The sequence below is a fragment of the Sminthopsis crassicaudata genome, chromosome 1, assembly GCF_048593235.1.
Source record: "Sminthopsis crassicaudata isolate SCR6 chromosome 1, ASM4859323v1, whole genome shotgun sequence".
NCBI lineage: Eukaryota > Metazoa > Chordata > Mammalia > Dasyuromorphia > Dasyuridae > Sminthopsis > Sminthopsis crassicaudata.
Window position 1 is genome coordinate 206170991 of NC_133617.1, and position 11027 is coordinate 206182017.

The 11027-nt window shown below is 33.6% G+C and overlaps 1 long non-coding RNA gene across 1 annotated transcript; it reads right to left on the reverse strand.

The window, feature by feature from the left end:
* Positions 1–233: 233 nt before the first annotated feature.
* LOC141546351 (uncharacterized) lies at positions 234–10213 on the reverse strand. Its single transcript, XR_012483280.1, has 3 exons — positions 10165–10213; positions 1303–1380; positions 234–419 (listed from the first exon to the last, which is right to left on the reverse strand). It is a non-coding gene; the product is annotated as an uncharacterized LOC141546351 (long non-coding RNA).
* Positions 10214–11027: the final 814 nt, after the last annotated feature.

Genomic DNA, 11027 nt, shown 5'->3' on the forward strand with positions numbered 1-11027 from the left:
GTTCATTGATTTAGCTACAACTTATGTCATTATACTTTTATTTTAATTCTTCTCTCCGGCTCTTTCATATTTTAATCATGGTCAATAATACAATTTGAGTAAAATAGAGTGATGTGTTTTCTGAGCATTTGCTGGTCTATTACCTATTACAATCAGTATATATTGGTCACTCTGCTAGGTGATATTTAAAAGTGTTGTTTAAAAACTGATAGAACATTGTTACATGGGTTTTATTATGAACCAGATACAGAATAATATATAAGGAAAGAATTTTTACGACATTTTCCTAGGAACTCTATCTCAAGTCCTACTACTCTAACATTTACTTAGTTAAACACTTTATAAGGTCACAGTTTTATTGGCACTGGTACATTGGAATTCCTCTCCATTGAGTAGTCTATCATTGAGAACTGTTGTGGCTAAAAAAAAAAAAAAAAAAAAAAAAAAAAAAAAAAAAAAAAAAAAAAAATTAATACATGTCAATGTGGTGAGCCTATTCAGACTCAATATACTGGTTCCTGGAAAGATACAGAATTCATTCCAAGGCTTATACTTCCATCTTTCTACCCAGGTGAGATTGGCTAGACCCTGTGCTTCCCTGGCATAGTCTTTGAGAAGTTGTATGCCATCATGAGCTATCACAGTTGTAATTAAATGGAGAAATTCATTTTTATTCATATTTTTACTAATAAGAAAGAATAATTGTTGGTTCAAGCCACTTCCTTTCCTTAACCTCACCATGGGTCATTAGTTACAAATTTACATAAATGTTCCTTTATTCCATTACATGTATGCATTATTTTTAATGCATACACATTAATGTCAAATGCAATTGTGTGTGTATGTTTGTGTGTGTCTCCATATATAAATGATATATATATATATATGGAAAATATATATTACATATAATGGTTTGGTATGTCAAATTGTTTGATAATAATTGAAAATTCAATATTCAGGTTTATTTAATTTTTTAAGATATTAAATATTTTATGTCTTCAAAAAGTTTGAAAATACCATATTTAACTCAACCTCCTCTTTTCCCATATGAGGAAACTGAAATCTAGAGAAATTAAATAATTTGCTAAAAATTGTACTATTAATCATTGGTTGAGCAAAGACAAAACACTAATATCTCAATTACTAGTCCTTAGCTCGCTCTCTAGTATATGCTATAGTAACCCTCTAATGTGAATGAAATAGCTCCAAGTTAAAAAGAAATCCTAAAAGTAGTCTTGGGATGAGGACAGAAAATAGATCACATGGCAGAGAGACCGAAATTATTTGTTCATATGTACTTACTTCACTTTTTCATTTTGAGAATTTGCATTCTTTTATATAAGGGAATATAATATGCCTTCAGAAAGAAGAGGCTGGGTCCTGTGAAGGAATGGATACTAAATAGTGAATGCTGGGGGGAGGAGAAAGGAAATGGTTTAAAATTAAAATAAAAATAAACATTTACTAAATGCATAGCATTTTTTATTAAAGCTTTTTATCTTCAAAACATATGAGTAGATAATTTTCAACATTCACTCTTGCAAAATCTTGTGTTCCAAATTTTTCACTCCCTTCCCCTAATTCTTCTATACTACACAAGAAAAAATAGATCAAAAAGGAAAAAAAAAAATTGAAAAAGAATGCAAAATGTAAGCAAACAACAATTTTTTAAAAAGTGAAAATACTATGTTGTGATCCACACTTGGTCCCTTCAGTCCTCTCTCTAGGTGCAGATGGCTCTCTTCATCACAAGACTATTGGAACTGACCTGAATCACCTCATAGTTGAAAAGAGCCACATTCATCAGAATTGATCATCATATAATCTCGCTGTTGCTGTATATAATGTTTTTCTATTTGCTCATCATCCTATTTGCTTAGCATCAGTTCATGTAAGTCTCTCCAAGCTTCTCTGAAATCATCCTGCTGATCAATACATAGTATATTAAAAGCTTGGTTTAGTTCAGATAAAGCACTACATTGTGAATGGATTCCAGTTTCCATCTGCTACCAGGTTATTGCTATATGTGGTCTTGCATGTCTTAAAAACAATCTTCTTTGTAAATACATGTGAATTCTTGGAATAAAAACAAATATTTCCAGTTAATGTGCTCACATTTTTAATGGCACAAAATAAATCTCCTTTATATTAATTTGTCTTTAACTGCTACCTCTTAGAAACATTGGTGTTTGAAATTATTCCACCAATGAATTACCTATTGACTTAGGGAGAATAGCGATTCCTAAAATGATAACTGTTAATATTAATAGTTGTTACACATGTGCATTGAAAAGATAACAGTCCATGTAGATTCTTTAAGAGGTTTTAAAATCTAGCTTATTTCTAGAAATAAGTCAAAGCATTCTCATATTCATTGCTAGTCACTTTAATCCCTTCATTCAAAAATTGTTGAAAACTATTCACATTCAGTATGACCAGAACATGCATAGTTTATGAATTTTGTACTAGGGATTATTAGAAAAATTCTGAAAGTTTTCACTAATAGAATATTCATATGTTCAGGCCTTGAGGACATTAAGAAATTTAAAATTATTTATTCTATTTCAGAAATCCTATTCTTTAACTTATTTGTGATTGTTATAGTTGTAACATATTCACCAATGGCTTGGGGAAGAAAAGTATTCTTTTTAATTGTTGGTAATTCAAATTTCATAAAGCAAGATCTTTGCTACTGTGGATGATACCTTTTTTTGGACTAACTAAAAATAAAAGTAAAGAAGGAGATATTTTGACAATCATTTTCAGCTTATCAAGCCAAAGGAAACACAGAGATGTTGAAATTAGCATTCAGATCTAATGAAGCTTAGTGATATAAATAGTACAATTTTAAAACTAGAAAGGTAGGAGATTCAAGTACAGATTCAAGTTCTGTTTTTAGACTGACCTCTTAGAAAAATGAATTATTTTATTGTTACATGATATTAATTCACTTAAACTGCTGTCTCAATAAAACCCTGTCTTTACTACAAAATCTGAAATTAGATTTATGTTTTTCTTCATTTTTTTTTTTTTTTTTAGCTACTGGAAACTAAAACTGGATCTCTCAAAATATGATTCAAATACTCATAAAAGCTCTCCTCCCAGGTTCAAGAGAACCTTATGGGTCTTTCGTGAGTGAGTTCTTTTCACACTGCTGTTAGTAAATAATTATCACTGTTGTGACAGCATAACCATGATATAGAGAAAATGACACTTACCAAAAGATAGAGGAAAAAGGGAAGGGTAAGGACAAAAGAGTAGAGAAAAAAGAATTAGAAAAGAAAAATTCAATCAAATAGGGAAAAAACCCAAAATACTTCAATGTCTTGAGCACTATCACGAAGGCAATTATTTAAGAATTACCATGCTGTTTACATGAGGAATAATATCATTTCAATAACTAGTTTCCTTTTAGATGTGATTATATTTCCTAAGACATTAGCTAAAGTCATTCAGAAAAAATTACTTTTAAATCTTCTTTATAATTCATGAGACTTTTCACTTTTTTTTTTTTTTTCTGGTTTACAGGACTCTATTTTGAGAATTTCTGAAAAATTGTTAAAAACATAAAGATCCATGATTCTGTTTTCTGCACTTCTTGCAATAATGACTCAGCATACCTCTGGTGAGAGGGAATGCTAAAGAGAGATTGGAGATGAAAAGCTGACCATAGACCAAGAGTTAGCATATCCTGCACTATGGAAGCAAGGAGGAGGAGACATCAAAAGGAAAGCAGACAAGTAAGGGAAGAACAATCCTTTGGCAGTCCTCAGGTCTATTCAGTAGGTTGGTGGGAGAAACGGAGCTGAACCTTTGGGAAAGAGAAGCTACTTTCTATGGTAACCTCCATATTTTGTTTAGAATAGCCCTCTTCTGTGTTTACTATTCTGTGAACCTTATTAATGTCTGGGGGGGGGGGGGGAGTTTAAAGGAAAGAAACAACTAATTTCTGATATTTCCAGGTGAAACCCTAGGTGAGGCTGAACCAGAAAGATATAATAGGGAAAAAGAGAAAGGCAAGAGAGAGAGAGAGACAGAGAGAGACACAGAGAGAGAATGAGAGAGAGAGAGACAGAGAGAGAAAGAGAGAGAGAGAGACAGAGAGAGAGAGAGAGAGACAGAGAGAGAGAGAGAGAGAGAGACAGAGAGAGAGACAGAGAGAGAGACAGAGAGAGAGAGAGAGAGAATACAGATAAGAACCAATGCTCAAAAGTCAGATAATATGCTTTTATAAACATAGATTTATTTTAAATAGGATGTACCTATTAATTTATTTTTATGAGGCAGAGCTTTTCTGATATTTTGTTTATATAAATAAGAGACATTTGTTTCCTCCTATGTTGCTAAATTAGAACTTTTCATTAACACTAATTTCAGATGACAGCTTGGCTTATAAATATTCAACTAATTCTGTTGAAGTTTATGTTATTTTATTAGTAATATTGTTAGTGCATAATCCAAAATATTTAAAATAACAGTATTTTTGTATACTTATAATAATAGTACCTTTTGGTAAATAAATATACTTAACTTACATTGCAGTCTTATGACACGACAGGTGTAAAACAGAAAATTTAGGGGCAACTAGATGATGCAGTGGGTAGAGCACCAGCCCTGACTTCAAAGCTGTCCTTAGCCACTTAACACTTCCTAACTGTGTGACCCTGGGCAAGTAATTTAATCCCAATTACCTTAACAAAACAAAACAAAACAAAATAACAAAATTTAAAATAGAATTAATAAAACTAAAGGAATAAATAATTTTTATGCTTCAGAAATAAATGAGTTAAAAGAAAATTTAAAAATTACCTTTCAAGTTAATGTTCATGTTTTTTTTAAAGTAAAAACTCTTTAAAAAAATTATACGTGTTTTTTATACCACACTTATTTACAATATAGTACCCCCATATGTACACAATGCTGTACTTTAAAACAAAGAAAATTAATTCTGCTATACTGATAGGTTGGATGTAACTGTCATGATATAAAACATTCACTATCTCTAATATGTCCCTGCTTTTTCTTCTCTCCCCCAAGTAAGGAAGTATATTTTACCAACTGAGCTCTGGAAGCAATATTCTTCATTGCATTTAATTGGAATTTAACTGCCTTTTAGTTTTGTTTTCATTCATATTAATGATGTCATTATACATATTGTTCTCCTGCTTCTGCCTTTTTTTTTCTTGCTCTATACCAAAAGAATTTGCCCTTCTATATTTTCTCTTATTAGATCTTTGTGCTTCTTGTTAATTTTAATGAGGGATTAATATAATTCTTGAGAAAAAGACCTAACTTTCAAAAATATATTAGATTCAGTTCATCCTAATCTTAGCAAACTATTTGGCCAAGGCTTTCTCTCCTTCATGAATATCAAAATACCATTTTCAGTTGTTCTGTTAAGTACATTTATTATTTCTCATCTTGTTGTAGTTTCCCACTTTGTAACATCACACAGATTGGATTAGGAAAGAAAGAAATAGTGGGCAAAGACAAAGAGACCTGATGCATGAGTATTTTAAATACTCCAATAATAATAGCCCCAATAATAAGAATAGGCTACATTAATGGAAATAAGAATTTAAAAGGAGCTCATTTATTTGTATGTATGCATAGACCTATGAATTCATTTATTTGAGAGAATTGTTGGTATGGGAAACTCCCTCCACAGGTACAGACAAGTAATTCATTTGCAACTAAATCATAGACATAGATAATTGCCTGGGACCTTACAAGGTTAAGTGAATTGAACAAATCAGTGACACAGAGAAGTCAGAAGTAGGATTTGAATCCAGATCCTCCTAAAAAGCAGGATGATATATTGACTGAGGAACATGAAGGAAAAATCAACAGAACTTAGTGATCTCCACTAGCTTGTACTAATGTTCTCCAAACTTTTTACTTATAGAGAAACATAGGTTTCTGTTTATATACAAGACTGATTAACTCAATTTTTTCTTATATGTTGTTACTTAACTTTATTTTTTTTTATTTTTATTTTTTTTATTTTTGCTAAGGCAATTGGGATTAAATGACTTGCCCAGGGTCACACAGCTAGGAGGTGTTAAGTGTCTGATCCAAATTTGAACTCAGGTCCTCTTGACTTCACGGCTAGTGCTATAACCATTATGAAACCTAGCTGCCCCCCTACTTAACTCTTTCTGGACAAATAAATCTATTTTTTTTAGCATCAAATTTAAACATTTCTGTGACATATATTAGGGACTTATGCATGAGAATGCTCTTTCCACTAGGAAAGAATAACAAACTGGAATTAAAGAGGCTAAAATTTTAGTAAAATAATGATGATGATGATGATAATGATAATAACAATAATAATGATAATAGCTAATAGCAGGTAACTAGGTGATAGAGTTGATAGAGCATGAGACTTGGAATCTTCCTGAATTTAAATAGGGTTTCAGATTCATATAACAAGTAAGGATCTCTGGCAAGAAAATGGGATCATAGGGAGCCAAGAAAAAAATAACTGAATAACAACAAAAGTAGCCAATATTTTGGGCCAAGCCTGTGCTAAGCACCTCATTTGATCCTCACTAATATCATGGGAGGCAGCTGATATTATTATTCATTCCCATTTATAGAAGAATAAACTGAAGCAAACAGATAAAGTTTACTCATGTTTACCTAGCTAGCAAGCAAATTTGAAATCACATCTTCTTGACTGCAATATAAACTAGTTATGATAGTTCCTCAGCCTGGCTTTTGAGGCCTGAATAAATTGGCTTCCTTTTAAACCTTATCACCGTACTATTCTACTTCATGCATTCTACATTTCAGGCAAATTGAAAAAGCTCTTCCTTGTAATGAGGGAAAGGAAAGGGGGAACCCCATTTCTTGGCGCATAGATAATCCCATGAGGTGCAGTGTCCCCTGTAAATGAATTTACAGGCCCAAAAACCTAGACTGATAAATAAAAGGTTTATTGTAGAAATTTGGAAGTAAAGCTCAGTTAGAAAGAAGCCAGGGCCAGAGGTGGCCGCTGGGCAGGCAGGAACCCTTACATGGTCGGTAGGATACCATGTGTTGGCTGGGAGGGCTCCTGCCAAGAGGGAGCTCCGGCTCCTTTCTTTTATACCTAAAAGATGATGGGCGGTACCCCTAAATTCTTGGTGGGCTTTTCAGTTAGCTCAGATCAGGTGAGGGCTGGGGGAAGCTGAGCAGATAGTGGGGGTGGGCCCAGATATTCAAAGGGTGCCTTTGACCAGGATTTGTGAATCAAGGTCAGCCATGGGTTGGGCAATTAGAAAGGAATCTTAAAGGGACCTCAACCCCCCATCACTTGAACTCATTTTTGCATCTCCTTTCTCTCTGAATTTGTACAAGTTTCCTTCGTATTCCTCTTGAAATCTTCCCAGATCTACTGAGATGTTAGTGTCCTTTTTTCACTTCAACTTACCTTGTATTTATTCATCCATGTGCATGTTTTATGCCCAGATAGGGAAAAGGAGAGGGAAGCAAACAAACTTTTTTTTCCCATTTTTTATGCTTTTTATTTTCAAAATATATGCATAATTTTCAACATTCACCCTTGCAAAATCTTATGTTCCGAATTTTTTCTCCCTCTTTTCTTCTACCCCTTCCCTTAGATAGTAAGTAATCCAATATGTGTTAAATATGTCCAATTCTCCTGTACATATTACTACAATTATCATGTTGCCCAAGAAAAATCAGATCAAAAAGGAAAAAAATGAGAAAGAAAACAAAAGCAAGCAAACAAAGAACAAAAAAGGTGAAAATACTATGTTGTGATCTATACTTAGTCCTCACTGTACTCTCTCTGGGTGCAGATAGCTCTCTTTATCATAACACCCTTGAAACTGGCCTGAATCATTTAATTATTGAATATTGAATAATAGCAGCTAGCATTTATATAGTGGTTCAAGGTTTGCAAAGCACTTTACAAATATCTCATTTTTACCCTCCTAACCATTGTGTTAGAGAGGTGCTTTTATTCCCATTTTATAGATAAGGAAATTGAGGCAGACAGAGGTTAAGGGATTTGCTTATATTATTATTATATTATTATGCCATAAGTATCTGAAGCACAATTTGATCTCGTCTTCCAGATTCCAAATCCTCATATTAAAATGAATAATAAAATGATAAAATACTTTACAGCATATAATGGCTTTAGAAGAAAAAAACAAACACCACCAAGTATTCATTTCTTTCCCTATTATTTTGTTATAAAAATAACAGCAACCTATATAGCATAGTTAGCCTATATAGCAAGTTGAAATTGACTACTTTGAGCCCAGAAATTCTATAAACCCAAGTTCTCTGCCACAGACACTTTCTATTTATGGTAATCCAGGGAAGTCATTGAACTCCTTAGCCTATTTCCTCACCTACTTCCTACAATTTTAAAATGAGATTATTGGAATTTGATGAGACCTAATCCCCTTTCAGCTCAAAATCTTTAAGTTCTATATACAGTAAACTAAAACCAATTTTTAGTTTGGTTCAACTAAATTAAATTAAAATAAAATTTTCATTCTCTTTTAAAAGATGGAAAGATTAAAGCTAAGTGAGTAAGGAGTACAATTAGGAAATGGATATAAGTCCTATCAGACTTTTTTTTTCTGAGGCAATTGGGGTTAATTGACTTGCCCAGGGTCACACAGCTAGGAAGTATTAAGTGTCTGAGTTAAATTTGAACTCAGGTCCTCCTAACTTTAGGGCTCTATCCACTGTGGCACCTAGCTGCCCCCTGATAGCCTTTTAATAGCTGCTTGATATCAAGAAAAAATAATTATGTTTACATCTTGACTTTTGACTTGAATTTACATGTAAATTTCATATATATTCCTGCTTCTTGAATAAGTTTATAGCTGGTCTTGTAATAATTTCCATTCCTAAATAAGTCAAAGTGAAACGTAGATATAATTCCCAGTTAGCATAAAGTCATTCTGGCTTATGCTGCAGACAATTAGCATGAAATGCCTAGATTAAACTCAAAATAATAGAGTGATAGATTAGCAAGGAAAAAATGTTCTTTACTTTTACGGTGAAAAATATGTTTATAAGTTTTAAAACTTTAAAATTGAATAATCGTGCACTTTCAAAAGAGAAGTCTGTAGGGGAAAAAAGGAGAATTCTACTAGTCTAAGTCCTTTGGGGCAATCTTACTTCTGACCTATCTTCCATTTAAGTTCTATCTTTTTCTTGGTTCCCAGGAAACCCAGGATTGATTTGTCTACTGTTTTCCATAGTTATCATCTTTTTTCTTCTCCTCCCCCCAAAATTAGTTTCTTTCCACTTAAATCCACTCTGAATAGGACACATGTTCTCAACTTATTGCTACTCTGATAGAAATAAAATCAGCATAATAGAGGATATATATATATATATGTCCCATTAATATCAAAGCTTTATGCTTTGGTCTTTAAACCTAAAAATCCTATATGTCAAAGAGATAGAGGGAATGTGACATACCAATAGAAAGGGAAATTAAGAATATTCAAATCTAGTGGGGGGTGGGAAGGGGATTAAGAAACAAGATGACTAGCAGAACAAACAAATAAGATTTTTCTCTATGTATAATTATGCTTGCTTATTCCTCTTCTTCACAAACAATAAACAGATACAAGTAAAGCTTCTCCCTGGAACAAAATGATCCAAACTAAGAAAGGCACCAGACTTCAGGATTCTGTTGGCACTAGATTCCAAATTTCATTCCCACTGCTCAAAAAAGATCCTTACTCCTAAATTCCTCCTTCTTTATCTAAAAAAATTAACCTTAAGGGCAGCTAGGTGGTGCAGTGGATAGAGCACCAGCCCTGAAGTCAGGAGGATCTGAGTTCAAATTTGATCTCAGACATTTAACACTTCTTAACTGTGTGACCCTGTGTAACTTGCCTTCCTGGCAGTTACTATTACCAGTCTGTCCTAGGCCCAGCAGAGTACCTTTGACCACTGACCTTTGCAGTGTCAACTCTACCTGCTTCACCTCCTCTTGAGGCCTTCAAAGGTCTCTGGCCATGATTTCTTAATCTTTAGTTTAATAACTGGTAGCGCACTCAAGAATAGCCACGTGTAATCTTAAAAGCCTTTATTATACCTACTCACATAATTCCCTGACTTGTTAGCTCCCTAGTGAACACCTGGTCTGAAGACCCATGTGTTCGCTACCAAACTCCTTACCTCTCTGGGCTATCCATAGTTGGCTCAGCTACCCCAGGCTAGGAAGCCAGGTTAAAGAGAGCAACTGCTGTCTGCAGTGGGCTTATAAAGGGCCTGTGAGGTCACACACACAGCCAACCAGCAAGAGAGCTGTCACCCATTATGAAGCTATCTCAATATGGCCAGGATCCCACCCACAGAGCAGTCCTATATCCACAGAAATTACTTCTGGGCCACTCAATGTCCTGTTGCGCTGTGGCCACCAATTTAAAGGACCCTTACAATTCCCTTCTCTTGTTTTGTAGGAACTGAATCCTTACAACCCTGGGCACTTAACCCCAATTGCCTCAGTAAAAATAAAATAAAATAAAATAATAATAATTACAATAATAATAATAATAAATAAATAAATTTACCTTATTCCAAGAGTAAACTTATAGGAAGGATAAGTTTTGAACTGTGTCAATTTCTTAAGCTATAGTTTGTGGTCTCATAACTGAATGTAGAAATTGTGAAATTACAATTTTTTACCAGTAAATGTGTAATTTGTATACTTATTTTATATATTTTTATATTCAGAGTCATATAAAAATTTCTCAATCTAAAAAGAGTTTGTTGCCAAGATGGTGTAGAGAAGACATGTCTTTTCTGAGCTCTCTCCATGTCTCTCAAATTAACAACAAATTCAGCCTCTGAACTGGTTTTGTAGTGAAAGAACCCACAAATATTTGGAGTGTAACAAATTTTCAGCAGAAGATAATTTGGAAGATTTACAGAAAAAGTCTGTTTCAATCTAGCATAGAGGAAGGCAGGCAGAGCACAAGCCGCTGAGTGCAAATAGTGCATAGACCCATAGTGGTGTGAGCTCCATGCACCAGAGAATC